Genomic DNA, 27,152 nt, shown 5'->3' with positions numbered 1-27,152 from the left:
ATAAAAATTAGATGTTTCTGTTTTCATTGAAAACAGATGACCTAAGAGTGAATGTTATAATACAACATAACATGATTGCAGCTTCTAATGTATTAACTTGATCACACCAACCCTCTGCAGCATTGGATGGTTACTGGCATTGTCAGGTGAAAATTGAAGTACTGGGAAAATGGCTACATGGAGATACTGGGTTGAGTGGCATCTTTTTCAAAGGTTGGGAAAACAGTAGTTAGAAATGATGCTACAATTCATATGTTAGCTTTAATTAGAAAAAAAATGACACTATTACCAATCTCTTTTACAATAACAAAATAAATTGAAACTTCTTTAGTTCTTTAATAAGTTGTTTGCTGTATTATGATATTTTTTATGGTCAAAAGCTAAATGATTTTAGGATAAAATGTATTCTCATTAGCAGAGAAAGAACAGAGTTTATAATTGAACAAACAACACATCTAACATTGGATATTAGCAGGAAAGGCTTCTAAAAAGTGGAGCAGATTGAATAAGTTCAGTATTGACAAATCTGGTTTCACTGGGGATTGAACGTAGGACCTTCCATGAGTAAAGCAGATGTGACAACCCTTACACTATGAAACCAAGATGAGTGGACAATGGGTGGCCAAGTTTGTAAGATCAGAAATATGCATGATCACTTTGTTACCAATTTATTATACAATAACAAAATAAATTGAAACTTCTTTAGTTCTTTAATCAGTTTTTTGCTCTATTATGTTAGTTTTTTTACGGTTGAAGGCTAAATGTTTTTAAGATAAATTGTATTCTCATTAGCAGTGAAGAAACAGTTTGTAAATGAACAAACAACATATTTCACATTGGGCAGTAGCAGGAAAGCCTTCCTTATAGTATACCTGTTTGTATAGGTCATGATTAATAAATTTGAATTCACTGGGGATTGAACCCAGGACCTTCTGCGTGTAAAGCAGATGTGATTACCACTACACTATAAAACGATGATGGAGGCTGTACTTACATGGTTGGTCAAACTTGCATGAACAAAAATTTCAGTTAAAACTTAGTAAAGAGTAATGAGCACAATGTCAAATACACCTGTATATATCTATTTCAAATGAAACATTTTAAAAAGTTTTTCAAGCTATTAATATTTATATTTGAAAAAAATATGCATTATTTCTAGCAACTTGAACATTTGTATTCTACTGACATGAGATTTAACAAGAATGTCTTTCTATGTATTTTCTTGCCTTGTTTTCAAGAGCTGCTTGCATATTTTGGTAAGACTTTGTAGAAATAAAATGCCTTTTAATGACATAATTCAAGTATACTGCTTAAAAAAACTTGTAGATTAACAAAAATACTACCATTCCAAATGTTAATTTTATCATCATTTTTGCTAAACTTGCAGATAAAAATTAGACATTTCTGTTTTCATTGAAAACAGATGACCTAAGAGTGAATGTTATAATACAACATAACATGATTGCAGCTTCTAATGTATTAACTTGATCACACCAACACCTCTGCAGCATTGGATGGTTACTGGCATTGTCAGGTGAAAATTGATGTACTGGGAAAAATGGCTACATGGAGATACTGGGTTGAGTGGAATCTTTTTCAAAGGTTGGGAAAACAGTAGTTAGAAATGATGCTACAATTCATATGTTAGCTTTAAATAGAAAAAAATGACACTTTGTTACCAATCTCTTTTACAATAACAAAATAAATTGAAACTTCTTTAGTTCTTTAATCAGTTGTTTGCTGTATTATGATATTTTTTATGGTTAAAAGCTAAATGATTTTAGGATAAAATGTATTCTCATTAGCAGAGAAAGAACAGAGTTTATAATTGAATAAACAACACATCTAACATTGGATATTAGCAGGAAAGGCTTCTTAAAAGTGAACCAGTTGAATGAGTTCAGTATTGTCAAATCTAATTTCCCTGGGGATTGAACCCAGGACCTTCCATGAGTAAAGCAGATGTGATCACCCTTACACTATGAAACCAGGATGAGTAGACAATGGGTGGCAAAGTTTGTATGATCACAAGTGTGCATGATCACTTTGTTACCAATTTATTATACAATAACAATATAAATTGAAACTTCTTTAGTTCTTTAATCAGTTGTTTGCTCTATTATGATAGTTTTTTATGGTTGAAAGCTAAATGTTTTTAAGATAAAATATATTCTCATTAGCAGTGAAGAAACAGTTTGTAAGTGAACAAACAACATATTTCACATTGGGCAGTAGCAGGAAAGCCTTCCTTAAAGTATACCTGTTGGTATAAGTCATTATTAATAAACATGATTTCACTGGGGATTGAACCCAGGACCTTCTGCGCGTAAAGCAGATGGGATAACCACTACACTATGAAACCAAGATGGAGGCTGTCCTCACATGGTTGGTCAAATTTGCAAGATCAAAAATTTTAGTTAAAACTTAGTAAAGAGTAATGAGCACAATGTCCAATAAACCTGTATATATCTATTTCAAATGAACATTTTACAAAGTTTTTCAAGCTAATAATATTTATATTTGAAAAAAATATGCATTATTTCTAGCAACTTGAACATTTGTATTCTACTGACATGAGATTTAACAAGATTGTCTTGCTATGTATTTTCTTGCCTTGTTATCAAGAGCTGCTTGCATACTTTGGTAAGACTTTGTAGAAATAAAATGCCTTTTAATGACATAATTCAAGTATACTGCTTAAAAAAAACTTGTAGATTAACAAAAATACTACCATTCCAAATGTTAAATTTATCATCATTTTTGCTAAACTTGCAGATAAAAATTAGATGTTTCTGTTTTCATTGAAAACAGATGACCTAAGAGTGAATGTTATAATACAACATCACATGATTGCAGCTTCTAATGTATTAACTTGATCACACTAACCCTCTGCAGCATTGGATGATTACTGGCATTGTCAGGTGAAAATTGAAGTACTGGGAAAATGGCTACATGGAGATACTGGGTTGAGTGGCATCTTTTTTAAAGGTTGGGAAAACAGTAGTTAGAAATGATGCTACAATTCATATGTTAGCTTTAATTAGAAAAAAATAACACTGTTACCAATCTCTTTTACAATAACAAAATAAATTGAAACTTCTTTAGTTCTTTAATCAGTTGTTTGCTGTATTATGATATTTTTTATGGTTAAAAGCTAAATGATTTTAGGATAAAATGTATTCTCATTAGCAGAGAAAGAACAGAGTTTATAATTGAATAAACAACACATCTAACATTGGATATTAGCAGGAAAGGCTTCTTAAAAGTGAACCAGTTGAATGAGTTCAGTATTGTCAAATCTAATTTCCCTGGGGATTGAACCCAGGACCTTCCATGAGTAAAGCAGATGTGATCACCCTTACACTATGAAACCAGGATGAGTAGACAATGGGTGGCAAAGTTTGTATGATCACAAGTGTGCATGATCACTTTGTTACCAATTTATTATACAATAACAATATAAATTGAAACTTCTTTAGTTCTTTAATCAGTTGTTTGCTCTATTATGATAGTTTTTTATGGTTGAAAGCTAAATGTTTTTAAGATAAAATATATTCTCATTAGCAGTGAAGAAACAGTTTGTAAGTGAACAAACAACATATCTCACATTGGGCAGTAGCAGGAAAGCCTTCCTTAAAGTATACCTGTTGGTATAAGTCATTATTAATAAACATGATTTCACTGGGGATTGAACCCAGGACCTTCTGCGTGTAAAGCAGATGTGATAACCACTACACTATGAAACCAAGATGGAGGCTGTCCTCACATGGTTGGTCAAATTTGCAAGATCAAAAATTTTAGTTAAAACTTAGTAAAGAGTAATGAGCACAATGTCCAATAAACCTGTATATATCTATTTCAAATGAACATTTTACAAAGTTTTTCAAGCTAATAATATTTATATTTGAAAAAAATATGCATTATTTCTAGCAACTTGAACATTTGTATTCTACTGACATGAGATTTAACAAGATTGTCTTGCTATGTATTTTCTTGCCTTGTTATCAAGAGCTGCTTGCATACTTTGGTAAGACTTTGTAGAAATAAAATGCCTTTTAATGACATAATTCAAGTATACTGCTTAAAAAAAACTTGTAGATTAACAAAAATACTACCATTCCAAATGTTAAATTTATCATCATTTTTGCTAAACTTGCAGATAAAAATTAGATGTTTCTGTTTTCATTGAAAACAGATGACCTAAGAGTGAATGTTATAATACAACATAACATGATTGCAGCTTCTAATGTATTAACTTGATCACACCAACCCTCTGCAGCATTGGATGGTTACTGGCATTGTCAGGTGAAAATTGAAGTACTGGGAAAATGGCTACATGGAGATACTGGGTTGAGTGGCATCTTTTTCAAAGGTTGGGAAAACAGTAGTTAGAAATGATGCTACAATTCATATGTTAGCTTTAATTAGAAAAAAAATGACACTATTACCAATCTCTTTTACAATAACAAAATAAATTGAAACTTCTTTAGTTCTTTAATAAGTTGTTTGCTGTATTATGATATTTTTTATGGTCAAAAGCTAAATGATTTTAGGATAAAATGTATTCTCATTAGCAGAGAAAGAACAGAGTTTATAATTGAACAAACAACACATCTAACATTGGATATTAGCAGGAAAGGCTTCTAAAAAGTGGAGCAGATTGAATAAGTTCAGTATTGACAAATCTGGTTTCACTGGGGATTGAACGCAGGACCTTCCATGAGTAAAGCAGATGTGACAACCCTTACACTATGAAACCAAGATGAGTGGACAATGGGTGGCCAAGTTTGTAAGATCAGAAATATGCATGATCACTTTGTTACCAATTTATTATACAATAACAAAATAAATTGAAACTTCTTTAGTTCTTTAATCAGTTTTTTGCTCTATTATGTTAGTTTTTTTACGGTTGAAGGCTAAATGTTTTTAAGATAAATTGTATTCTCATTAGCAGTGAAGAAACAGTTTGTAAATGAACAAACAACATATTTCACATTGGGCAGTAGCAGGAAAGCCTTCCTTATAGTATACCTGTTTGTATAGGTCATGATTAATAAATTTGAATTCACTGGGGATTGAACCCAGGACCTTCTGCGTGTAAAGCAGATGTGATTACCACTACACTATAAAACGATGATGGAGGCTGTACTTACATGGTTGGTCAAACTTGCATGAACAAAAATTTCAGTTAAAACTTAGTAAAGAGTAATGAGCACAATGTCAAATACACCTGTATATATCTATTTCAAATGAAACATTTTAAAAAGTTTTTCAAGCTATTAATATTTATATTTGAAAAAAATATGCATTATTTCTAGCAACTTGAACATTTGTATTCTACTGACATGAGATTTAACAAGAATGTCTTTCTATGTATTTTCTTGCCTTGTTATCAAGAGCTGCTTGCATATTTTGGTAAGACTTTGTAGAAATAAAATGCCTTTTAATGACATAATTCAAGTATACTGCTTAAAAAAACTTGTAGATTAACAAAAATACTACCATTCCAAATGTTAATTTTATCATCATTTTTGCTAAACTTGCAGATAAAAATTAGACATTTCTGTTTTCATTGAAAACAGATGACCTAAGAGTGAATGTTATAATACAACATAACATGATTGCAGCTTCTAATGTATTAACTTGATCACACCAACACCTCTGCAGCATTGGATGGTTACTGGCATTGTCAGGTGAAAATTGATGTACTGGGAAAAATGGCTACATGGAGATACTGGGTTGAGTGGAATCTTTTTCAAAGGTTGGGAAAACAGTAGTTAGAAATGATGCTACAATTCATATGTTAGCTTTAAATAGAAAAAAATGACACTTTGTTACCAATCTCTTTTACAATAACAAAATAAATTGAAACTTCTTTAGTTCTTTAATCAGTTGTTTGCTGTATTATGATATTTTTTATGGTTAAAAGCTAAATGATTTTAGGATAAAATGTATTCTCATTAGCAGAGAAAGAACAGAGTTTATAATTGAATAAACAACACATCTAACATTGGATATTAGCAGGAAAGGCTTCTTAAAAGTGAACCAGTTGAATGAGTTCAGTATTGTCAAATCTAATTTCCCTGGGGATTGAACCCAGGACCTTCCATGAGTAAAGCAGATGTGATCACCCTTACACTATGAAACCAGGATGAGTAGACAATGGGTGGCAAAGTTTGTATGATCACAAGTGTGCATGATCACTTTGTTACCAATTTATTATACAATAACAATATAAATTGAAACTTCTTTAGTTCTTTAATCAGTTGTTTGCTCTATTATGATAGTTTTTTATGGTTGAAAGCTAAATGTTTTTAAGATAAAATATATTCTCATTAGCAGTGAAGAAACAGTTTGTAAGTGAACAAACAACATATTTCACATTGGGCAGTAGCAGGAAAGCCTTCCTTAAAGTATACCTGTTGGTATAAGTCATTATTAATAAACATGATTTCACTGGGGATTGAACCCAGGACCTTCTGCGCGTAAAGCAGATGGGATAACCACTACACTATGAAACCAAGATGGAGGCTGTCCTCACATGGTTGGTCAAATTTGCAAGATCAAAAATTTTAGTTAAAACTTAGTAAAGAGTAATGAGCACAATGTCCAATAAACCTGTATATATCTATTTGAAATGAACATTTTACAAAGTTTTTCAAGCTAATAATATTTATATTTGAAAAAAATATGCATTATTTCTAGCAACTTGAACATTTGTATTCTACTGACATGAGATTTAACAAGATTGTCTTGCTATGTATTTTCTTGCCTTGTTATCAAGAGCTGCTTGCATACTTTGGTAAGACTTTGTAGAAATAAAATGCCTTTTAATGACATAATTCAAGTATACTGCTTAAAAAAAACTTGTAGATTAACAAAAATACTACCATTCCAAATGTTAAATTTATCATCATTTTTGCTAAACTTGCAGATAAAAATTAGATGTTTCTGTTTTCATTGAAAACAGATGACCTAAGAGTGAATGTTATAATACAACATCACATGATTGCAGCTTCTAATGTATTAACTTGATCACACTAACCCTCTGCAGCATTGGATGATTACTGGCATTGTCAGGTGAAAATTGAAGTACTGGGAAAATGGCTACATGGAGATACTGGGTTGAGTGGCATCTTTTTTAAAGGTTGGGAAAACAGTAGTTAGAAATGATGCTACAATTCATATGTTAGCTTTAATTAGAAAAAAATAACACTGTTACCAATCTCTTTTACAATAACAAAATAAATTGAAACTTCTTTAGTTCTTTAATCAGTTGTTTGCTGTATTATGATATTTTTTATGGTTAAAAGCTAAATGATTTTAGGATAAAATGTATTCTCATTAGCAGAGTAAGAACAGAGTTTATAATTGAACAAACAACACATCTAACATTGGATATTAGCAGGAAAGGCTTCTTAAAAGTGGACCAGATTGAATAAGTTCAGTATTGACAAATCTGGTTTCACTGGGGATTGAGCCCAGGACTTTCCACGAGTGTAGCAGATGTGATAACCCTTACACTATGAAACCAAGATGAGTGGAACATGGGTGGCCAAGTTTGTGTGATCACAAATGTGCATGATCACTTTGTTACCAATTTATTATACAATAACAAAATAAATTGAAACTGCTTTAGTTCTTCAATCAGCTGTTTGCTCTATTATGATAGTTTTTTATGGTTGAAAGCTAAATGTTTTTAAGATAAAATGTATTCTTATTAGCAGTGAAGAAACAGTTTGTAAGTGAACAAACAACATATTTCACATTGGGCAGTAGCAGGAAAGCCTTCCTTAAAGTATACCTGTTGGTATAGGTCATTATTAATAAATATGATTTCACTGGGGATTGAACCCAGGACCTTCTGCGTGTAAAGCAGATGTGATAACCACTACACTATGAAACCAAGATGGAGGCTGCCCTCACATGGTTGGTCAAACTTGCAAGATCTAAAATTTTAGTTAAAACTTAGTAAAAAGTAATGAGCACAATGTCCAATAAACCTGTATATATCTATTTCAAATGAACATTTTACAAAGTTTTTCAAGCTAATAATATTTATATTTGAAAAAAATATGCATTATTTCTAGCAACTTGAACATTTGTATTCTACTGACATGAGATTTAACAAGAATGTCTTGCTATGTATTTTCTTGCCTTGTTATCAAGAGCTGCTTGCATATTTTGGTAAGACTTTGTAGAAATAAAATGCCTTTTAATGACATAATTCAAGGATACTGCTTAAAAAAACTTGTAGATTAACAAAAATACTACCATTCCAAATGTTAAATTTATCATCATTTTTGCTAAACTTGCAGATAAAAATTAGACATTTCTGTTTTCAATGAAAACAGATGACCTAAGAGTGAATGTTATAATACAACATAACATGATTGCAGCTTCTAATGTATTAACTTGATCACACCAACCCTCTGCAGCATTGGATGGTTACTGGCATTGTCAGGTGAAAATTGAAGTACTGGGAAAATGGCTACATGAAGATACTGGGTTGAGTGGCATCTTTTTCAAAGGTTGGGAAAACAGTAATTAGAAATGATGCTACAATTCATATGTTAGCTTTAATTAGAAAAAATGACACTGTTACCAATCTCTTTTACAATAACAAAATAAATTGAAACTTCTTTAGTTCTTTAATCAGTTGTTTGCTGTATTATGATATTTTTTATGGTTAAAAGCGAAATGATTTTAGGATAAAATGTATTCTCATTAGCCGAGAAAGAACAGAGTTTATAATTGAACAAACAACACATCTAACAATGGATATTAGCAGGAAAGGCTTCTTAAAAGTGGACCAGATTGAATAAGTTCAGTATTGACAAATTTGGTTTCAATAGGGATTGAACCCAGGACCTTCCATGAGTAAAGCAGATGTGATAACCCTTACACTATGAAACCAAGATGGGTGGATGATGGGTGGCCAAGTTTGTGTGATCACAAATGTGCATGATCACTTTGTTACCAATTTATTATACAATAACAAAATAAATTGAAACTTCTTTAGTTCTTTAATCAGTTGTTTGCTCTATTATGATAGTTTTTTATGGTTGAAAGCTAAATGTTTTTAAGATAAAATGTATTCTCATTAGCAGTGAAGAAACAGTTTGTAAGTGAACAAACAACATATTTCACATTGGGCAGTAGCAGGAAAGCCTTCCTTAAAGTATACCTGTTGGTATAAGTCATTATTAATAAATATGATTTCACTGGGGATTGAACCCAGGACCTTCTGCATATAAAACAGATGTGATAATCACCACACTATGAAACCAAGATGGAGGCTGTTCTCACATGGTTGGTCAAACTTGCAAGATCAAAAATTTTAGTTAAAACTTAGTAAAGAGTAATGAGCACAATGTCAAATAAACCTGTATATATCTATTTCAAATGTACATTTTACAAAGTTTTTCAAGCTAATAATATTTATATTTGAAAAAAATATGCATTATTTCTAGCAACTTGAACATTTGTATTCTACTGACATGAGATTTAACAAGATTGTCTTGCTATCTATTTTCTTGCCTTGTTATCAAGAGCTGCTTGCATATTTTGGTAAGACTTTGTAGAAATAAAATGCCTTTTAATGAAATAATTCAAGTATACTGCTTAAAAAAAACTTGTATATTAACAAAAATACTACCATACCAAATGTTAAATTTATCATCATTTTTGCTAAACTTGCAGATAAAAATTAGACATTTCTGTTTTCATTGAAAACAGATGATCTAAGAGTGAATGTTATAATACAACATAATATGATTGCAGCTTCTAATGTATTAACTTGATCACACCAACGCTCTGCAGCATTGGATGGTTGCTGGCATTGTCAGCTGAAAATTGAAGTACTGGGAAAAATGGCTACATGGAGATACTGGGTTGAGTGGCATCTTTTTCAATGGTTGGAAAACAGTAGTTAGAAATGATGCTACAATTCATATGTTAGCTTTAAATAGAAAAAAACGACACTTTGTTACCAATCTCTTTTACAATAACAAAATAAATTGAAACTTCTTTAGTTCTTTAATCAGTTGTTTGCTGTATTATGATATTTTTTATGGTTAAAAGCGAAATGATTTTAGGATAAAATGTATTCTCATTAGCAGAGAAAGAACAGAGTTTATAATTGAACAAACAACACATCTAACAATGGATATTAGCAGGAAAGGCTTCTTAAAAGTGGACCAGATTGAATAAGTTCAGTATTGACAAATCTGGTTTCAATAGGGATTGAACCCAGGACCTTCCATGAGTAAAGCAGATGTGATAACCCTTACACTATGAAACCAAGATGGGTGGATGATGGGTGGCCAAGTTTGTGTGATCACAAATGTGCATGATCACTTTGTTACCAATTTATTATACAATAACAAAATAAATTGAAACTTCTTTAGTTCTTTAATCAGTTTTTTGCTCTATTATGTTAGTTTTTTTACGGTTGAAGGCTAAATGTTTTTAAGATAAATTGTATTCTCATTAGCAGTGAAGAAACAGTTTGTAAATGAACAAACAACATATTTCACATTGGGCAGTAGCAGGAAAGCCTTCCTTATAGTATACCTGTTTGTATAGGTCATGATTAATAAATTTGAATTCACTGGGGATTGAACCCAGGACCTTCTGCGTGTAAAGCAGATGTGATTACCACTACACTATAAAACGATGATGGAGGCTGTACTTACATGGTTAGTCAAACTTGCATGAACAAAAATTTCAGTTAAAACTTAGTAAAGAGTAATGAGCACAATGTCAAATACACCTGTATATATATATTTCAAATGAAACATTTTAAAAAGTTTTTCAAGCTATTAATATTTATATTTGAAAAAAATATGCATTATTTCTAGCAACTTGAACATTTGTATTCTACTGACATGAGATTTAACAAGAATGTCTTTCTATGTATTTTCTTGCCTTGTTATCAAGAGCTGCTTGCATATTTTGGTAAGACTTTGTAGAAATAAAATGCCTTTTAATGACATAATTCAAGTATACTGCTTAAAAAAACTTGTAGATTAACAAAAATACTACCATTCCAAATGTTAATTTTATCATCATTTTTGCTAAACTTGCAGATAAAAATTAGACATTTCTGTTTTCATTGAAAACAGATGACCTAAGAGTGAATGTTATAATACAACATAACATGATTGCAGCTTCTAATGTATTAACTTGATCACACCAACACCTCTGCAGCATTGGATGGTTACTGGCATTGTCAGGTGAAAATTGATGTACTGGGAAAAATGGCTACATGGAGATACTGGGTTGAGTGGAATCTTTTTCAAAGGTTGGGAAAACAGTAGTTAGAAATGATGCTACAATTCATATGTTAGCTTTAAATAGAAAAAAACGACACTTTGTTACCAATCTCTTTTACAATAACAAAATAAATTGAAACTTCTTTAGTTCTTTAATCAGTTGTTTGCTGTATTATGATATTTTTTATGGTTAAAAGCTAAATGATTTTAGGATAAAATGTATTCTCATTAGCAGAGAAAGAACAGAGTTTATAATTGAATAAACAACACATCTAACATTGGATATTAGCAGGAAAGGCTTCTTAAAAGTGAACCAGTTGAATGAGTTCAGTATTGTCAAATCTAATTTCCCTGGGGATTGAACCCAGGACCTTCCATGAGTAAAGCAGATGTGATCACCCTTACACTATGAAACCAGGATGAGTAGACAATGGGTGGCAAAGTTTGTATGATCACAAGTGTGCATGATCACTTTGTTACCAATTTATTATACAATAACAATATAAATTGAAACTTCTTTAGTTCTTTAATCAGTTGTTTGCTCTATTATGATAGTTTTTTATGGTTGAAAGCTAAATGTTTTTAAGATAAAATATATTCTCATTAGCAGTGAAGAAACAGTTTGTAAGTGAACAAACAACATATTTCACATTGGGCAGTAGCAGGAAAGCCTTCCTTAAAGTATACCTGTTGGTATAAGTCATTATTAGTAAACATGATTTCACTGGGGATTGAACCCAGGACCTTCTGCGTGTAAAGCAGATGTGTTAACCACTACACTATGAAACCAAGATGGAGGCTGTCCTCACATGGTTGGTCAAATTTGCAAGATCAAAAATTTTAGTTAAAACTTAGTAAAGAGTAATGAGCACAATGTCCAATAAACCTGTATATATCTATTTCAAATGAACATTTTACAAAGTTTTTCAAGCTAATAATATTTATATTTGAAAAAAATATGCATTATTTCTAGCAACTTGAACATTTGTATTCTACTGACATGAGATTTAACAAGATTGTCTTGCTATGTATTTTCTTGCCTTGTTATCAAGAGCTGCTTGCATACTTTGGTAAGACTTTGTAGAAATAAAATGCCTTTTAATGACATAATTCAAGTATACTGCTTAAAAAAAACTTGTAGATTAACAAAAATACTACCATTCCAAATGTTAAATTTATCATCATTTTTGCTAAACTTGCAGATAAAAATTAGATGTTTCTGTTTTCATTGAAAACAGATGACCTAAGAGTGAATGTTATAATACAACATCACATGATTGCAGCTTCTAATGTATTAACTTGATCACACTAACCCTCTGCAGCATTGGATGATTACTGGCATTGTCAGGTGAAAATTGAAGTACTGGGAAAATGGCTACATGGAGATACTGGGTTGAGTGGCATCTTTTTCAAAGGTTGGGAAAACAGTAGTTAGAAATGATGCTACAATTCATATGTTAGCTTTAATTAGAAAAAAATAACACTGTTACCAATCTCTTTTACAATAACAAAATAAATTGAAACTTCTTTAGTTCTTTAATCAGTTGTTTGCTGTATTATGATATTTTTTATGGTTAAAAGCTAAATGATTTTAGGATAAAATGTATTCTCATTAGCAGAGTAAGAACAGAGTTTATAATTGAACAAACAACACATCTAACATTGGATATTAGCAGGAAAGGCTTCTTAAAAGTGAACCAGTTGAATGAGTTCAGTATTGTCAAATCTAATTTCCCTGGGGATTGAACCCAGGACCTTCCATGAGTAAAGCAGATGTGATCACCCTTACACTATGAAACCAGGATGAGTAGACAATGGGTGGCAAAGTTTGTATGATCACAAGTGTGCATGATCACTTTGTTACCAATTTATTATACAATAACAATATAAATTGAAACTTCTTTAGTTCTTTAATCAGTTGTTTGCTCTATTATGATAGTTTTTTATGGTTGAAAGCTAAATGTTTTTAAGATAAAATGTATTCTTATTAGCAGTGAAGAAACAGATTGTAAGTGAACAAACAACATATTTCACATTGGGCAGTAGCAGGAAAGCCTTCCTTAAAGTATACCTGTTGGTATAGGTCATGATTAATAAATTTGATTTCACTGGGGATTGAACCCAGGACCTTCTGCATGTAAAGCAGATGTGACAACCACTGCACTATGAAACCAAGATGGCGGTTGTCCTCACATGGTTGATCAAACTTGCAAGATCAAAAATTTTATTTAAAACTTAGTAAAGAGTAATGAGCACAATGTCAAATAAACCTGTATATATCTATTTCAAATGAACATTTTACAAAGTTTTTCAAGCTAATAATATTTATATTTGAAAAAAATATGCATTATTTCTAGCAACTTGAACATTTGTATTCTACTGACATGAGATTTAACAAGATTGTCTTGCTATGTATTTTCTTGCCTTGTTATCAAGAGCTGCTTGCATATTTTGGTAAGACTTTGTAGAAATAAAATGCCTTTTAATGACATAATTCAAGTATACTGCTTAAAAAAAACTTGTAGATTAACAAAAATACTACCATTCCAAATGCTAAATTTATCATCATTTTTGCTAAACTTGCAGATAAAAATTAGACATTTCTGTTTTCATTGAAAACAGATGACCTAAGAGTGAATGTTATAATACAACATAACATGATTGCAGCTTCTAATGTATTAACTTGATCAAACCAACCCTCTGCAGCATTGGATGGTTACTGGCATTGTCAGGTGAAAATTGAAGTACTGGGAAAATGGCTACATGGAGATACTGGGTTGAGTGGCATCTTTTTCAAAGGTTGGGAAAACAGTAATTAGAAATGATGCTACAATTCATATGTTAGCTTTAATTAGAAAAAAATGACACTGTTACCAATCTCTTTTACAATAACAAAATAAATTGAAACTTCTTTAGTTCTTTAATCAGTTGTTTGCTGTATTATGATATTTTTTATGGTTAAAAGCTAAATGATTTTAGGATAAAATGTATTCTCATTAGCAGAGAAAGAACAGAGTTTATAATTGAACAAACAACACATCTAACATTGGATATTAGTAGGAAAGGCTTCTTAAAAGTGAACCAGTTAAATGAGTTCCTTATTGTCAAATCTAATTTCACTGGGGATTGAACCCAGGACCTTCCACGAGTAAAGCAGATGTGATAACCCTTACACTATGAAACCAGGATGAGTGGACAATGGGTGGCCAAGTTTGTATGATCACAAGTGTGCATGATCACTTTGTTACCAATTTATTATACAATAACAATATAAATTGAAAATTCTTTAGTTCTTTAATCAGTTGTTTGCTCTATTATGATAGTTTTTTATGGTTGAAAGCTAAATGTTTTTAAGATAAAATGTATTCTCATTAGCAGTGAAGAAACAGTTTGTAAGTGAACAAACAACATATTTCACATTGGGCAGTAGCAGGAAAGCCTTCCTTAAAGTATACCTGTTGGTATAAGTCATTATTAATAAATATGATTTCACTGGGGATTGAACCCAGGACCTTCTGCATGTAAAGCAGATGTGATAACCACTACACTATGAAACCAAGATGGAGGCTGTCCTCACATGGTTGGTCAAACTTGCAAGATCAAAAATTTTAGTTAAAACTTAGTAAAGAGTAATGAGCACAATGTCCAATAAACCTGTATATATCTATTTCAAATGAACATTTTACAAAGTTTTTCAAGCTAATAATATTTATATTTGAAAAAAATATGCATTATTTCTAGCAACTTGAACATTTGTATTCTACTGACATGAGATTTAACAAGAACGTCTTTCTATGTATTTTCTTGCCTTGTTATCAAGAGCTGCTTGCATATTTTGGTAAGACTTTGTAGAAATAAAATGCCTTTTAATGACATAATTCAAGTATACTGCTTAAAAAAAACTTGTAGATTAACAAAAATACTACCATTCCAAATGTTAAATTTATCATCATTTTTGCTAAACTTGCAGATAAAAATTAGACGTTTCTGTTTTCATTGAAAACAGATGACCTAAGAGTGAATGTTATAATACAACATAACATGATTGCAGCTTCTAATGTATTAACTTGATCACACCAACCCTTTGCAGCATTGGATGGTTACTGGCATTGTCAGGTGAAAATTGAAGTACTGGGAAAATGGCTACATGGAGATACTGGGTTGAGTGGCATCTTTTTCAAAGGTTGGGAAAACAGTAGTTAGAAATGATGCTACAATTCATATGTTAGCTTTAATTAGAAAAAAATGACACTATTACCAATCTCTTTTACAATAACAAAATAAATTGAAACTTCTTTAGTTCTTTAATAAGTTGTTTGCTGTATTATGATATTTTTTATGGTCAAAAGCTAAATGATTTTAGGATAAAATGTATTCTCATTAGCAGAGAAAGAACAGAGTTTATAATTGAATAAACAACACATCTAACATTGGATATTAGCAGGAAAGGCTTCTTAAAAGTGAACCAGTTGAATGAGTTCAGTATTGTCAAATCTAATTTCCCTGGGGATTGAACCCAGGACCTTCCATAAGTAAAGCAGATGTGATCACCCTTACACTATGAAACCAGGATGAGTAGACAATGGGTGGCAAAGTTTGTATGATCACAAGTGTGCATGATCACTTTGTTACCAATTTATTATACAATAACAATATAAATTGAAACTTCTTTAGTTCTTTAATCAGTTGTTTGCTCTATTATGATAGTTTTTTATGGTTGAAAGCTAAATGTTTTTAAGATAAAATATATTCTCATTAGCAGTGAAGAAACAGTTTGTAAGTGAACAAACAACATATTTCACATTGGGCAGTAGCAGGAAAGCCTTCCTTAAAGTATACCTGTTGGTATAAGTCATTATTAATAAACATGATTTCACTGGGGATTGAACCCAGGACCTTCTGCGTGTAAAGCAGATGTGATAACCACTACACTATGAAACCAAGATGGAGGCTGTCCTCACATGGTTGGTCAAATTTGCAAGATCAAAAATTTTAGTTAAAACTTAGTAAAGAGTAATGAGCACAATGTCCAATAAACCTGTATATATCAATTTCAAATGAACATTTTACAAAGTTTTTCAAGCTAATAATATTTATATTTGAAAAAAATATGCATTATTTCTAGCAACTTGAACATTTGTATTCTACTGACATGAGATTTAACAAGATTGTCTTGCTATGTATTTTCTTGCCTTGTTATCAAGAGCTGCTTGCATACTTTGGTAAGACTTTGTAGAAATAAAATGCCTTTTAATGACATAATTCAAGTATACTGCTTAAAAAAAACTTGTAGATTAACAAAAATACTACCATTCCAAATGTTAAATTTATCATCATTTTTGCTAAACTTGCAGATAAAAATTAGATGTTTCTGTTTTCATTGAAAACAGATGACCTAAGAGTGAATGTTATAATACAACATCACATGATTGCAGCTTCTAATGTATTAACTTGATCACACTAACCCTCTGCAGCATTGGATGATTACTGGCATTGTCAGGTGAAAATTGAAGTACTGGGAAAATGGCTACATGGAGATACTGGGTTGAGTGGCATCTTTTTTAAAGGTTGGGAAAACAGTAGTTAGAAATGATGCTACAATTCATATGTTAGCTTTAATTAGAAAAAAATAACACTGTTACCAATCTCTTTTACAATAACAAAATAAATTGAAACTTCTTTAGTTCTTTAATCAGTTGTTTGCTGTATTATGATATTTTTTATGGTTAAAAGCTAAATGATTTTAGGATAAAATGTATTCTCATTAGCAGAGTAAGAACAGAGTTTATAATTGAACAAACAACACATCTAACATTGGATATTAGCAGGAAAGGCTTCTTAAAAGTGGACCAGATTGAATAAGTTCAGTATTGACAAATCTGGTTTCACTGGGGATTGAGCCCAGGACTTTCCACGAGTGTAGCAGATGTGATAACCCTTACACTATGAAACCAAGATGAGTGGAACATGGGTGGCCAAGTTTGTGTGATCACAAATGTGCATGATCACTTTGTTACCAATTTATTATACAATAACAAAATAAATTGAAACTGCTTTAGTTCTTCAATCAGCTGTTTGCTCTATTATGATAGTTTTTTATGGTTGAAAGCTAAATGTTTTTAAGATAAAATGTATTCTTATTAGCAGTGAAGAAACAGTTTGTAAGTGAACAAACAACATATTTCACATTGGGCAGTAGCAGGAAAGCCTTCCTTAAAGTATACCTGTTGGTATAGGTCATTATTAATAAATATGATTTCACTGGGGATTGAACCCAGGACCTTCTGCGTGTAAAGCAGATGTGATAACCACTACACTATGAAACCAAGATGGAGGCTGCCCTCACATGGTTGGTCAAACTTGCAAGATCTAAAATTTTAGTTAAAACTTAGTAAAAAGTAATGAGCACAATGTCCAATAAACCTGTATATATCTATTTCAAATGAACATTTTACAAAGTTTTTCAAGCTAATAATATTTATATTTGAAAAAAATATGCATTATTTCTAGCAACTTGAACATTTGTATTCTACTGACATGAGATTTAACAAGAATGTCTTGCTATGTATTTTCTTGCCTTGTTATCAAGAGCTGCTTGCATATTTTGGTAAGACTTTGTAGAAATAAAATGCCTTTTAATGACATAATTCAAGGATACTGCTTAAAAAAACTTGTAGATTAACAAAAATACTACCATTCCAAATGTTAAATTTATCATCATTTTTGCTAAACTTGCAGATAAAAATTAGACATTTCTGTTTTCATTGAAAACAGATGACCTAAGAGTGAATGTTATAATACAACATAACATGATTGCAGCTTCTAATGTATTAACTTGATCACACCAACCCTCTGCAGCATTGGATGGTTACTGGCATTGTCAGGTGAAAATTGAAGTACTGGGAAAATGGCTACATGAAGATACTGGGTTGAGTGGCATCTTTTTCAAAGGTTGGGAAAACAGTAATTAGAAATGATGCTACAATTCATATGTTAGCTTTAATTAGAAAAAATGACACTGTTACCAATCTCTTTTACAATAACAAAATAAATTGAAACTTCTTTAGTTCTTTAATCAGTTGTTTGCTGTATTATGATATTTTTTATGGTTAAAAGCGAAATGATTTTAGGATAAAATGTATTCTCATTAGCCGAGAAAGAACAGAGTTTATAATTGAACAAACAACACATCTAACAATGGATATTAGCAGGAAAGGCTTCTTAAAAGTGGACCAGATTGAATAAGTTCAGTATTGACAAATTTGGTTTCAATAGGGATTGAACCCAGAACCTTCCATGAGTAAAGCAGATGTGATAACCCTTACACTATGAAACCAAGATGGGTGGATGATGGGTGGCCAAGTTTGTGTGATCACAAATGTGCATGATCACTTTGTTACCAATTTATTATACAATAACAAAATAAATTGAAACTTCTTTAGTTCTTTAATCAGTTGTTTGCTCTATTATGATAGTTTTTTATGGTTGAAAGCTAAATGTTTTTAAGATAAAATGTATTCTCATTAGCAGTGAAGAAACAGTTTGTAAGTGAACAAACAACATATTTCACATTGGGCAGTAGCAGGAAAGCCTTCCTTAAAGTATACCTGTTGGTATAAGTCATTATTAATAAATATGATTTCACTGGGGATTGAACCCAGGACCTTCTGCATATAAAACGGATGTGATAATCACCACACTATGAAACCAAGATGGAGGCTGTTCTCACATGGTTGGTCAAACTTGCAAGATCAAAAATTTTAGTTAAAACTTAGTAAAGAGTAATGAGCACAATGTCAAATAAACCTGTATATATCTATTTCAAATGTACATTTTACAAAGTTTTTCAAGCTAATAATATTTATATTTGAAAAAAATATGCATTATTTCTAGCAACTTGAACATTTGTATTCTACTGACATGAGATTTAACAAGATTGTCTTGCTATCTATTTTCTTGCCTTGTTATCAAGAGCTGCTTGCATATTTTGGTAAGACTTTGTAGAAATAAAATGCCTTTTAATGAAATAATTCAAGTATACTGCTTAAAAAAAACTTGTATATTAACAAAAATACTACCATACCAAATGTTAAATTTATCATCATTTTTGCTAAACTTGCAGATAAAAATTAGACATTTCTGTTTTCATTGAAAACAGATGATCTAAGAGTGAATGTTATAATACAACATAATATGATTGCAGCTTCTAATGTATTAACTTGATCACACCAACGCTCTGCAGCATTGGATGGTTGCTGGCATTGTCAGCTGAAAATTGAAGTACTGGGAAAAATGGCTACATGGAGATACTGGGTTGAGTGGCATCTTTTTCAATGGTTGGAAAACAGTAGTTAGAAATGATGCTACAATTCATATGTTAGCTTTAAATAGAAAAAAACGACACTTTGTTACCAATCTCTTTTACAATAACAAAATAAATTGAAACTTCTTTAGTTCTTTAATCAGTTGTTTGCTGTATTATGATATTTTTTATGGTTAAAAGCTAAATGATTTTAGGATAAAATGTATTCTCATTAGCAGAGAAAGAACAGAGTTTATAATTGAACAAACAACACATCTAACAATGGATATTAGCAGGAAAGGCTTCTTAAAAGTGGACCAGATTGAATAAGTTCAGTATTGACAAATTTGGTTTCAATAGGGATTGAACCCAGGACCTTCCATGAGTAAAGCAGATGTGATAACCCTTACACTATGAAACCAAGATGGGTGGATGATGGGTGGCCAAGTTTGTGTGATCACAAATGTGCATGATCACTTTGTTACCAATTTATTATACAATAACAAAATAAATTGAAACTTCTTTAGTTCTTTAATCAGTTGTTTGCTCTATTATGATAGTTTTTTATGGTTGAAAGCTAAATGTTTTTAAGATAAAATGTATTCTCATTAGCAGTGAAGAAACAGTTTGTAAGTGAACAAACAACATATTTCACATTGGGCAGTAGCAGGAAAGCCTTCCTTAAAGTATACCTGTTGGTATAAGTCATTATTAATAAATATGATTTCACTGGGGATTGAACCCAGGACCTTCTGCATATAAAACGGATGTGATAATCACCACACTATGAAACCAAGATGGAGGCTGTTCTCACATGGTTGGTCAAACTTGCAAGATCAAAAATTTTAGTTAAAACTTAGTAAAGAGTAATGAGCACAATGTCAAATAAACCTGTATATATCTATTTCAAATGTACATTTTACAAAGTTTTTCAAGCTAATAATATTTATATTTGAAAAAAATATGCATTATTTCTAGCAACTTGAACATTTGTATTCTACTGACATGAGATTTAACAAGATTGTCTTGCTATCTATTTTCTTGCCTTGTTATCAAGAGCTGCTTGCATATTTTGGTAAGACTTTGTAGAAATAAAATGCCTTTTAATGAAATAATTCAAGTATACTGCTTAAAAAAAACTTGTATATTAACAAAAATACTACCATACCAAATGTTAAATTTATCATCATTTTTGCTAAACTTGCAGATTAAAATTAGACATTTCTGTTTTCATTGAAAACAGATGATCTAAGAGTGAATGTTATAATACAACATAATATGATTGCAGCTTCTAATGTATTAACTTGATCACACCAACGCTCTGCAGCATTGGATGGTTGCTGGCATTGTCAGCTGAAAATTGAAGTACTGGGAAAAATGGCTACATGGAGATACTGGGTTGAGTGGCATCTTTTTCAATGGTTGGAAAACAGTAGTTAGAAATGATGCTACAATTCATATGTTAGCTTTAAATAGAAAAAAACGACACTTTGTTACCAATCTCTTTTACAATAACAAAATAAATTGAAACTTCTTTAGTTCTTTAATCAGTTGTTTGCTGTATTATGATATTTTTTATGGTTAAAAGCTAAATGATTTTAGGATAAAATGTATTCTCATTAGCAGAGAAAGAACAGAGTTTATAATTGAACAAACAACACATCTAACATTGGATATTAGTAGGAAAGGCTTCTTAAAAGTGGACCTGACTGAATAAGTTCAGTATTGACAAATCTGGTTTCACTGGGGATTGAACCCAGGACCTTCCACGAGTAAAGCAGATGTGATAACCCTTACACTATGAAACCAAGATGAGTGGAACATGGGTGGCCAAGTTTGTATGATCACAAATGTGCATGATCACTTTGTTACCAATTTATTATACAATAACAAAATAAATTGAAACTTCTTTAGTTCTTTAATCAGTTGTTTGCTCTATTATGATAGTTTTTTATGGTTGAAAGCTAAATGTTTTTAAGATAAAATGTATTCTCATTAGCAGTGAAGAAACAGTTTGTAAGTGAACAAACAACATATTTCACATTGGGCAGTAGCAGGAAAGCCTTCCTTATAGTATACCTGTTGGTATAGGTCATTATAAATAAATATGATTTCACTGGGGATTGAACCCAGGACCTTCTGCGTGTAAAGCAGATGTGATAACCACTACACTATGAAACCAAGATGGAGGCTGTCCTCACATGGTTGGTCAAACTTGCAAGATCTAAAATTTTAGTTAAAACTTAGTAAAAAGTAATGAGCACAATGTCCAATAAACCTGTATATATCTATTTCAAATGAACATTTTACAAAGTTTTTCAAGCTAATAATATTTATATTTGAAAAAAATATGCATTATTTCTAGCAACTTGAACATTTGTATTCTACTGACATGAGATTTAACAAGAATGTCTTGCTATGTATTTTCTTGCCTTGTTATCAAGAGCTGCTTGCATATTTTGGTAAGACTTTGTAGAAATAAAATGCCTTTTAATGACATAATTCAAGGATACTGCTTAAAAAAACTTGTAGATTAACAAAAATACTACCATTCCAAATGTTAAATTTATCATAATTTTTGCTAAACTTGCAGATAAAAATTAGACGTTTCTGTTTTCATTGAAAACAGATGACCTAAGAGTGAATGTTATAATACAACATAACATGATTGCAGCTTCTAATGTATTAACTTGATCACACCAACCCTCTGCAGCATTGGATGGTTACTGGCATTGTCAGGTGAAAATTGAAGTACTGGGAAAATGGCTACATGAAGATACTGGGTTGAGTGGTATCTTTTTCAAAGGTTGGGAAAACAGTAATTAGAAATGATGCTACAATTCATATGTTAGCTTTAATTAGAAAAAATGACACTGTTACCAATCTCTTTTACAATAACAAAATAAATTGAAACTTCTTTAGTTCTTTAATCAGTTGTTTGCTGTATTATGATATTTTTTATGGTTAAAAGCTAAATGATTTTAGGTTAAAATGTATTCTCATTAGGCGAGAAAGAACAGAGTTTATAATTGAACAAACAACACATCTAACAATGGATATTAGCAGGAAAGGCTTCTTAAAAGTGGACCAGATTGAATAAGTTCAGTATTGACAAATTTGGTTTCAATAGGGATTGAACCCAGGACCTTCCATGAGTAAAGCAGATGTGATAACCCTTACACTATGAAACCAAGATGGGTGGATGATGGGTGGCCAAGTTTGTGTGATCACAAATGTGCATGATCACTTTGTTACCAATTTATTATACAATAACAAAATAAATTGAAACTTCTTTAGTTCTTTAATCAGTTGTTTGCTCTATTATGATAGTTTTTTATGGTTGAAAGCTAAATGTTTTTAAGATAAAATGTATTCTCATTAGCAGTGAAGAAACAGTTTGTAAGTGAACAAACAACATATTTCACATTGGGCAGTAGCAGGAAAGCCTTCCTTAAAGTATACCTGTTGGTATAAGTCATTATTAATAAATATGATTTCACTGGGGATTGAACCCAGGACCTTCTGCATATAAAACGGATGTGATAATCACCACACTATGAAACCAAGATGGAGGCTGTTCTCACATGGTTGGTCAAACTTGCAAGATCAAAAATTTTAGTTAAAACTTAGTAAAGAGTAATGAGCACAATGTCAAATAAACCTGTATATATCTATTTCAAATGTACATTTTACAAAGTTTTTCAAGCTAATAATATTTATATTTGAAAAAAATATGCATTATTTCTAGCAACTTGAACATTTGTATTCTACTGACATGAGATTTAACAAGATTGTCTTGCTATCTATTTTCTTGCCTTGTTATCAAGAGCTGCTTGCATATTTTGGTAAGACTATGTAGAAATAAAATGCCTTTTAATGAAATAATTCAAGTATACTGCTTAAAAAAAACTTGTATATTAACAAAAATACTACCATACCAAATGTTACATTTATCATCATTTTTGCTAAACTTGCAGATAAAAATTAGACATTTCTGTTTTCATTGAAAACAGATGATCTAAGAGTGAATGTTATAATACAACATAATATGATTGCAGCTTCTAATGTATTAACTTGATCACACCAACGCTCTGCAGCATTGGATGGTTGCTGGCATTGTCAGCTGAAAATTGAAGTACTGGGAAAAATGGCTATATGGAGATACTGGGTTGAGTGGCATCTTTTTCAATGGTTGGAAAACAGTAGTTAGAAATGATGCTACAATTCATATGTTAGCTTTAAATAGAAAAAAACGACACTTTGTTACCAATCTCTTTTACAATAACAAAATAAATTGAAACTTCTTTAGTTCTTTAATCAGTTGTTTGCTGTATTATGATATTTTTTATGGTTAAAAGCTAAATGATTTTAGGATAAAATGTATTCTCATTAGCAGAGAAAGAACAGAGTTTATAATTGAACAAACAACACATCTAACATTGGATATTAGTAGGAAAGGCTTCTTAAAAGTGGACCTGACTGAATAAGTTCAGTATTGACAAATCTGGTTTCACTGGGGATTGAACCCAGGACCTTCCACGAGTAAAGCAGATGTGATAACCCTTACACTATGAAACCAAGATGAGTGGAACATGGGTGGCCAAGTTTGTATGATCACAAATGTGCATGATCACTTTGTTACCAATTTATTATACAATAACAAAATAAATTGAAACTTCTTTAGTTCTTTAATCAGTTGTTTGCTCTATTATGATAGTTTTTTATGGTTGAAAGCTAAATGTTTTTAAGATAAAATGTATTCTCATTAGCAGTGAAGAAACAGTTTGTAAGTGAACAAACAACATATTTCACATTGGGCAGTAGCAGGAAAGCCTTCCTTATAGTATACCTGTTGGTATAGGTCATTATAAATAAATATGATTTCACTGGGGATTGAACCCAGGACCTTCTGCGTGTAAAGCAGATGTGATAACCACTACACTATGAAACCAAGATGGAGGCTGTCCTCACATGGTTGGTCAAACTTGCAAGATCTAAAATTTTAGTTAAAACTTAGTAAAAAGTAATGAGCACAATGTCCAATAAACCTGTATATATCTATTTCAAATGAACATTTTACAAAGTTTTTCAAGCTAATAATATTTATATTTGAAAAAAATATGCATTATTTCTAGCAACTTGAACATTTGTATTCTACTGACATGAGATTTAACAAGAATGTCTTGCTATGTATTTTCTTGCCTTGTTATCAAGAGCTGCTTGCATATTTTGGTAAGACTTTGTAGAAATAAAATGCCTTTTAATGACATAATTCAAGGATACTGCTTAAAAAAACTTGTAGATTAACAAAAATACTACCATTCCAAATGTTAAATTTATCATAATTTTTGCTAAACTTGCAGATAAAAATTAGACGTTTCTGTTTTCATTGAAAACAGATGACCTAAGAGTGAATGTTATAATACAACATAACATGATTGCAGCTTCTAATGTATTAACTTGATCACACCAACCCTCTGCAGCATTGGATGGTTACTGGCATTGTCAGGTGAAAATTGAAGTACTGGGAAAATGGCTACATGAAGATACTGGGTTGAGTGGTATCTTTTTCAAAGGTTGGGAAAACAGTAATTAGAAATGATGCTACAATTCATATGTTAGCTTTAATTAGAAAAAATGACACTGTTACCAATCTCTTTTACAATAACAAAATAAATTGAAACTTCTTTAGTTCTTTAATCAGTTGTTTGCTGTATTATGATATTTTTTATGGTTAAAAGCTAAATGATTTTAGGTTAAAATGTATTCTCATTAGGCGAGAAAGAACAGAGTTTATAATTGAACAAACAACACATCTAACAATGGATATTAGCAGGAAAGGCTTCTTAAAAGTGGACCAGATTGAATAAGTTCAGTATTGACAAATTTGGTTTCAATAGGGATTGAACCCAGGACCTTCCATGAGTAAAGCAGATGTGATAACCCTTACACTATGAAACCAAGATGGGTGGATGATGGGTGGCCAAGTTTGTGTGATCACAAATGTGCATGATCACTTTGTTACCAATTTATTATACAATAACAAAATAAATTGAAACTTCTTTAGTTCTTTAATCAGTTGTTTGCTCTATTATGATAGTTTTTTATGGTTGAAAGCTAAATGTTTTTAAGATAAAATGTATTCTCATTAGCAGTGAAGAAACAGTTTGTAAGTGAACAAACAACATATTTCACATTGGGCAGTAGCAGGAAAGCCTTCCTTAAAGTATACCTGTTGGTATAAGTCATTATTAATAAATATGATTTCACTGGGGATTGAACCCAGGACCTTCTGCATATAAAACGGATGTGATAATCACCACACTATGAAACCAAGATGGAGGCTGTTCTCACATGGTTGGTCAAACTTGCAAGATCAAAAATTTTAGTTAAAACTTAGTAAAGAGTAATGAGCACAATGTCAAATAAACCTGTATATATCTATTTCAAATGTACATTTTACAAAGTTTTTCAAGCTAATAATATTTATATTTGAAAAAAATATGCATTATTTCTAGCAACTTGAACATTTGTATTCTACTGACATGAGATTTAACAAGATTGTCTTGCTATCTATTTTCTTGCCTTGTTATCAAGAGCTGCTTGCATATTTTGGTAAGACTATGTAGAAATAAAATGCCTTTTAATGAAATAATTCAAGTATACTGCTTAAAAAAAACTTGTATATTAACAAAAATACTACCATACCAAATGTTACATTTATCATCATTTTTGCTAAACTTGCAGATAAAAATTAGACATTTCTGTTTTCATTGAAAACAGATGATCTAAGAGTGAATGTTATAATACAACATAATATGATTGCAGCTTCTAATGTATTAACTTGATCACACCAACGCTCTGCAGCATTGGATGGTTGCTGGCATTGTCAGCTGAAAATTGAAGTACTGGGAAAAATGGCTATATGGAGATACTGGGTTGAGTGGCATCTTTTTCAATGGTTGGAAAACAGTAGTTAGAAATGATGCTACAATTCATATGTTAGCTTTAAATAGAAAAAAACGACACTTTGTTACCAATCTCTTTTACAATAACAAAATAAATTGAAACTTCTTTAGTTCTTTAATCAGTTGTTTGCTGTATTATGATATTTTTTATGGTTAAAAGCTAAATGATTTTAGGATAAAATGTATTCTCATTAGCAGAGAAAGAACAGAGTTTATAATTGAACAAACAACACATCTAACATTGGATATTAGTAGGAAAGGCTTCTTAAAAGTGGACCTGACTGAATAAGTTCAGTATTGACAAATCTGGTTTCACTGGGGATTGAACCCAGGACCTTCCACGAGTAAAGCAGATGTGATAACCCTTACACTATGAAACCAAGATGAGTGGAACATGGGTGGCCAAGTTTGTATGATCACAAATGTGCATGATCACTTTGTTACCAATTTATTATACAATAACAAAATAAATTGAAACTGCTTTAGTTCTTCAATCAGCTGTTCGCTCTATTATGATAGTTTTTTATGGTTGAAAGCTAAATGTTTTTAAGATAAAATGTATTCTCATTAGCAGTGAAGAAACAGTTTGTAAGTGAACAAACAACA

General features: G+C 31.1%; 15 non-coding genes across 15 annotated transcripts; all 15 read right to left on the bottom strand.

Moving 5' to 3' along the window:
* Positions 1 to 2,289: 2,289 nt before the first annotated feature.
* TRNAV-UAC (transfer RNA valine (anticodon UAC)) lies at positions 2,290 to 2,362 on the bottom strand. The gene has a single exon. It is a non-coding gene; the product is annotated as a tRNA-Val (tRNA).
* Positions 2,363 to 3,673: 1,311 nt separating this feature from the next.
* On the bottom strand, positions 3,674 to 3,746 carry TRNAV-UAC (transfer RNA valine (anticodon UAC)). Its single transcript has one exon. It is a non-coding gene; the product is annotated as a tRNA-Val (tRNA).
* A 2,702-nt stretch (positions 3,747 to 6,448) lies between these two features.
* Positions 6,449 to 6,521, bottom strand: TRNAV-UAC (transfer RNA valine (anticodon UAC)). Its single transcript has one exon. It is a non-coding gene; the product is annotated as a tRNA-Val (tRNA).
* A 1,312-nt stretch (positions 6,522 to 7,833) lies between these two features.
* Positions 7,834 to 7,906, bottom strand: TRNAV-UAC (transfer RNA valine (anticodon UAC)). The gene has a single exon. It is a non-coding gene; the product is annotated as a tRNA-Val (tRNA).
* A 1,310-nt stretch (positions 7,907 to 9,216) lies between these two features.
* Positions 9,217 to 9,289, bottom strand: TRNAI-UAU (transfer RNA isoleucine (anticodon UAU)). Its single transcript has one exon. It is a non-coding gene; the product is annotated as a tRNA-Ile (tRNA).
* Positions 9,290 to 11,992: 2,703 nt separating this feature from the next.
* TRNAV-UAC (transfer RNA valine (anticodon UAC)) lies at positions 11,993 to 12,065 on the bottom strand. Its single transcript has one exon. It is a non-coding gene; the product is annotated as a tRNA-Val (tRNA).
* Positions 12,066 to 13,376: 1,311 nt separating this feature from the next.
* TRNAV-UAC (transfer RNA valine (anticodon UAC)) lies at positions 13,377 to 13,449 on the bottom strand. The gene has a single exon. It is a non-coding gene; the product is annotated as a tRNA-Val (tRNA).
* Positions 13,450 to 14,760: 1,311 nt separating this feature from the next.
* On the bottom strand, positions 14,761 to 14,833 carry TRNAV-UAC (transfer RNA valine (anticodon UAC)). Its single transcript has one exon. It is a non-coding gene; the product is annotated as a tRNA-Val (tRNA).
* Positions 14,834 to 16,144: 1,311 nt separating this feature from the next.
* TRNAV-UAC (transfer RNA valine (anticodon UAC)) lies at positions 16,145 to 16,217 on the bottom strand. Its single transcript has one exon. It is a non-coding gene; the product is annotated as a tRNA-Val (tRNA).
* Positions 16,218 to 17,529: 1,312 nt separating this feature from the next.
* TRNAV-UAC (transfer RNA valine (anticodon UAC)) lies at positions 17,530 to 17,602 on the bottom strand. The gene has a single exon. It is a non-coding gene; the product is annotated as a tRNA-Val (tRNA).
* A 3,711-nt stretch (positions 17,603 to 21,313) lies between these two features.
* TRNAV-UAC (transfer RNA valine (anticodon UAC)) lies at positions 21,314 to 21,386 on the bottom strand. Its single transcript has one exon. It is a non-coding gene; the product is annotated as a tRNA-Val (tRNA).
* A 300-nt stretch (positions 21,387 to 21,686) lies between these two features.
* On the bottom strand, positions 21,687 to 21,759 carry TRNAV-UAC (transfer RNA valine (anticodon UAC)). The gene has a single exon. It is a non-coding gene; the product is annotated as a tRNA-Val (tRNA).
* A 2,324-nt stretch (positions 21,760 to 24,083) lies between these two features.
* Positions 24,084 to 24,156, bottom strand: TRNAV-UAC (transfer RNA valine (anticodon UAC)). Its single transcript has one exon. It is a non-coding gene; the product is annotated as a tRNA-Val (tRNA).
* A 300-nt stretch (positions 24,157 to 24,456) lies between these two features.
* TRNAV-UAC (transfer RNA valine (anticodon UAC)) lies at positions 24,457 to 24,529 on the bottom strand. The gene has a single exon. It is a non-coding gene; the product is annotated as a tRNA-Val (tRNA).
* Positions 24,530 to 26,853: 2,324 nt separating this feature from the next.
* TRNAV-UAC (transfer RNA valine (anticodon UAC)) lies at positions 26,854 to 26,926 on the bottom strand. The gene has a single exon. It is a non-coding gene; the product is annotated as a tRNA-Val (tRNA).
* Positions 26,927 to 27,152: the final 226 nt, after the last annotated feature.

The sequence above is a fragment of the Taudactylus pleione genome, unplaced genomic scaffold (genome assembly GCF_031769625.1).
Source record: "Taudactylus pleione unplaced genomic scaffold, aTauple2 ptg000085l, whole genome shotgun sequence".
Taxonomy (NCBI): domain Eukaryota; kingdom Metazoa; phylum Chordata; class Amphibia; order Anura; family Myobatrachidae; genus Taudactylus; species Taudactylus pleione.
Note: the sequence above shows the minus strand (reverse complement) of the source record. Positions and strands in the feature narration are given on the sequence as shown.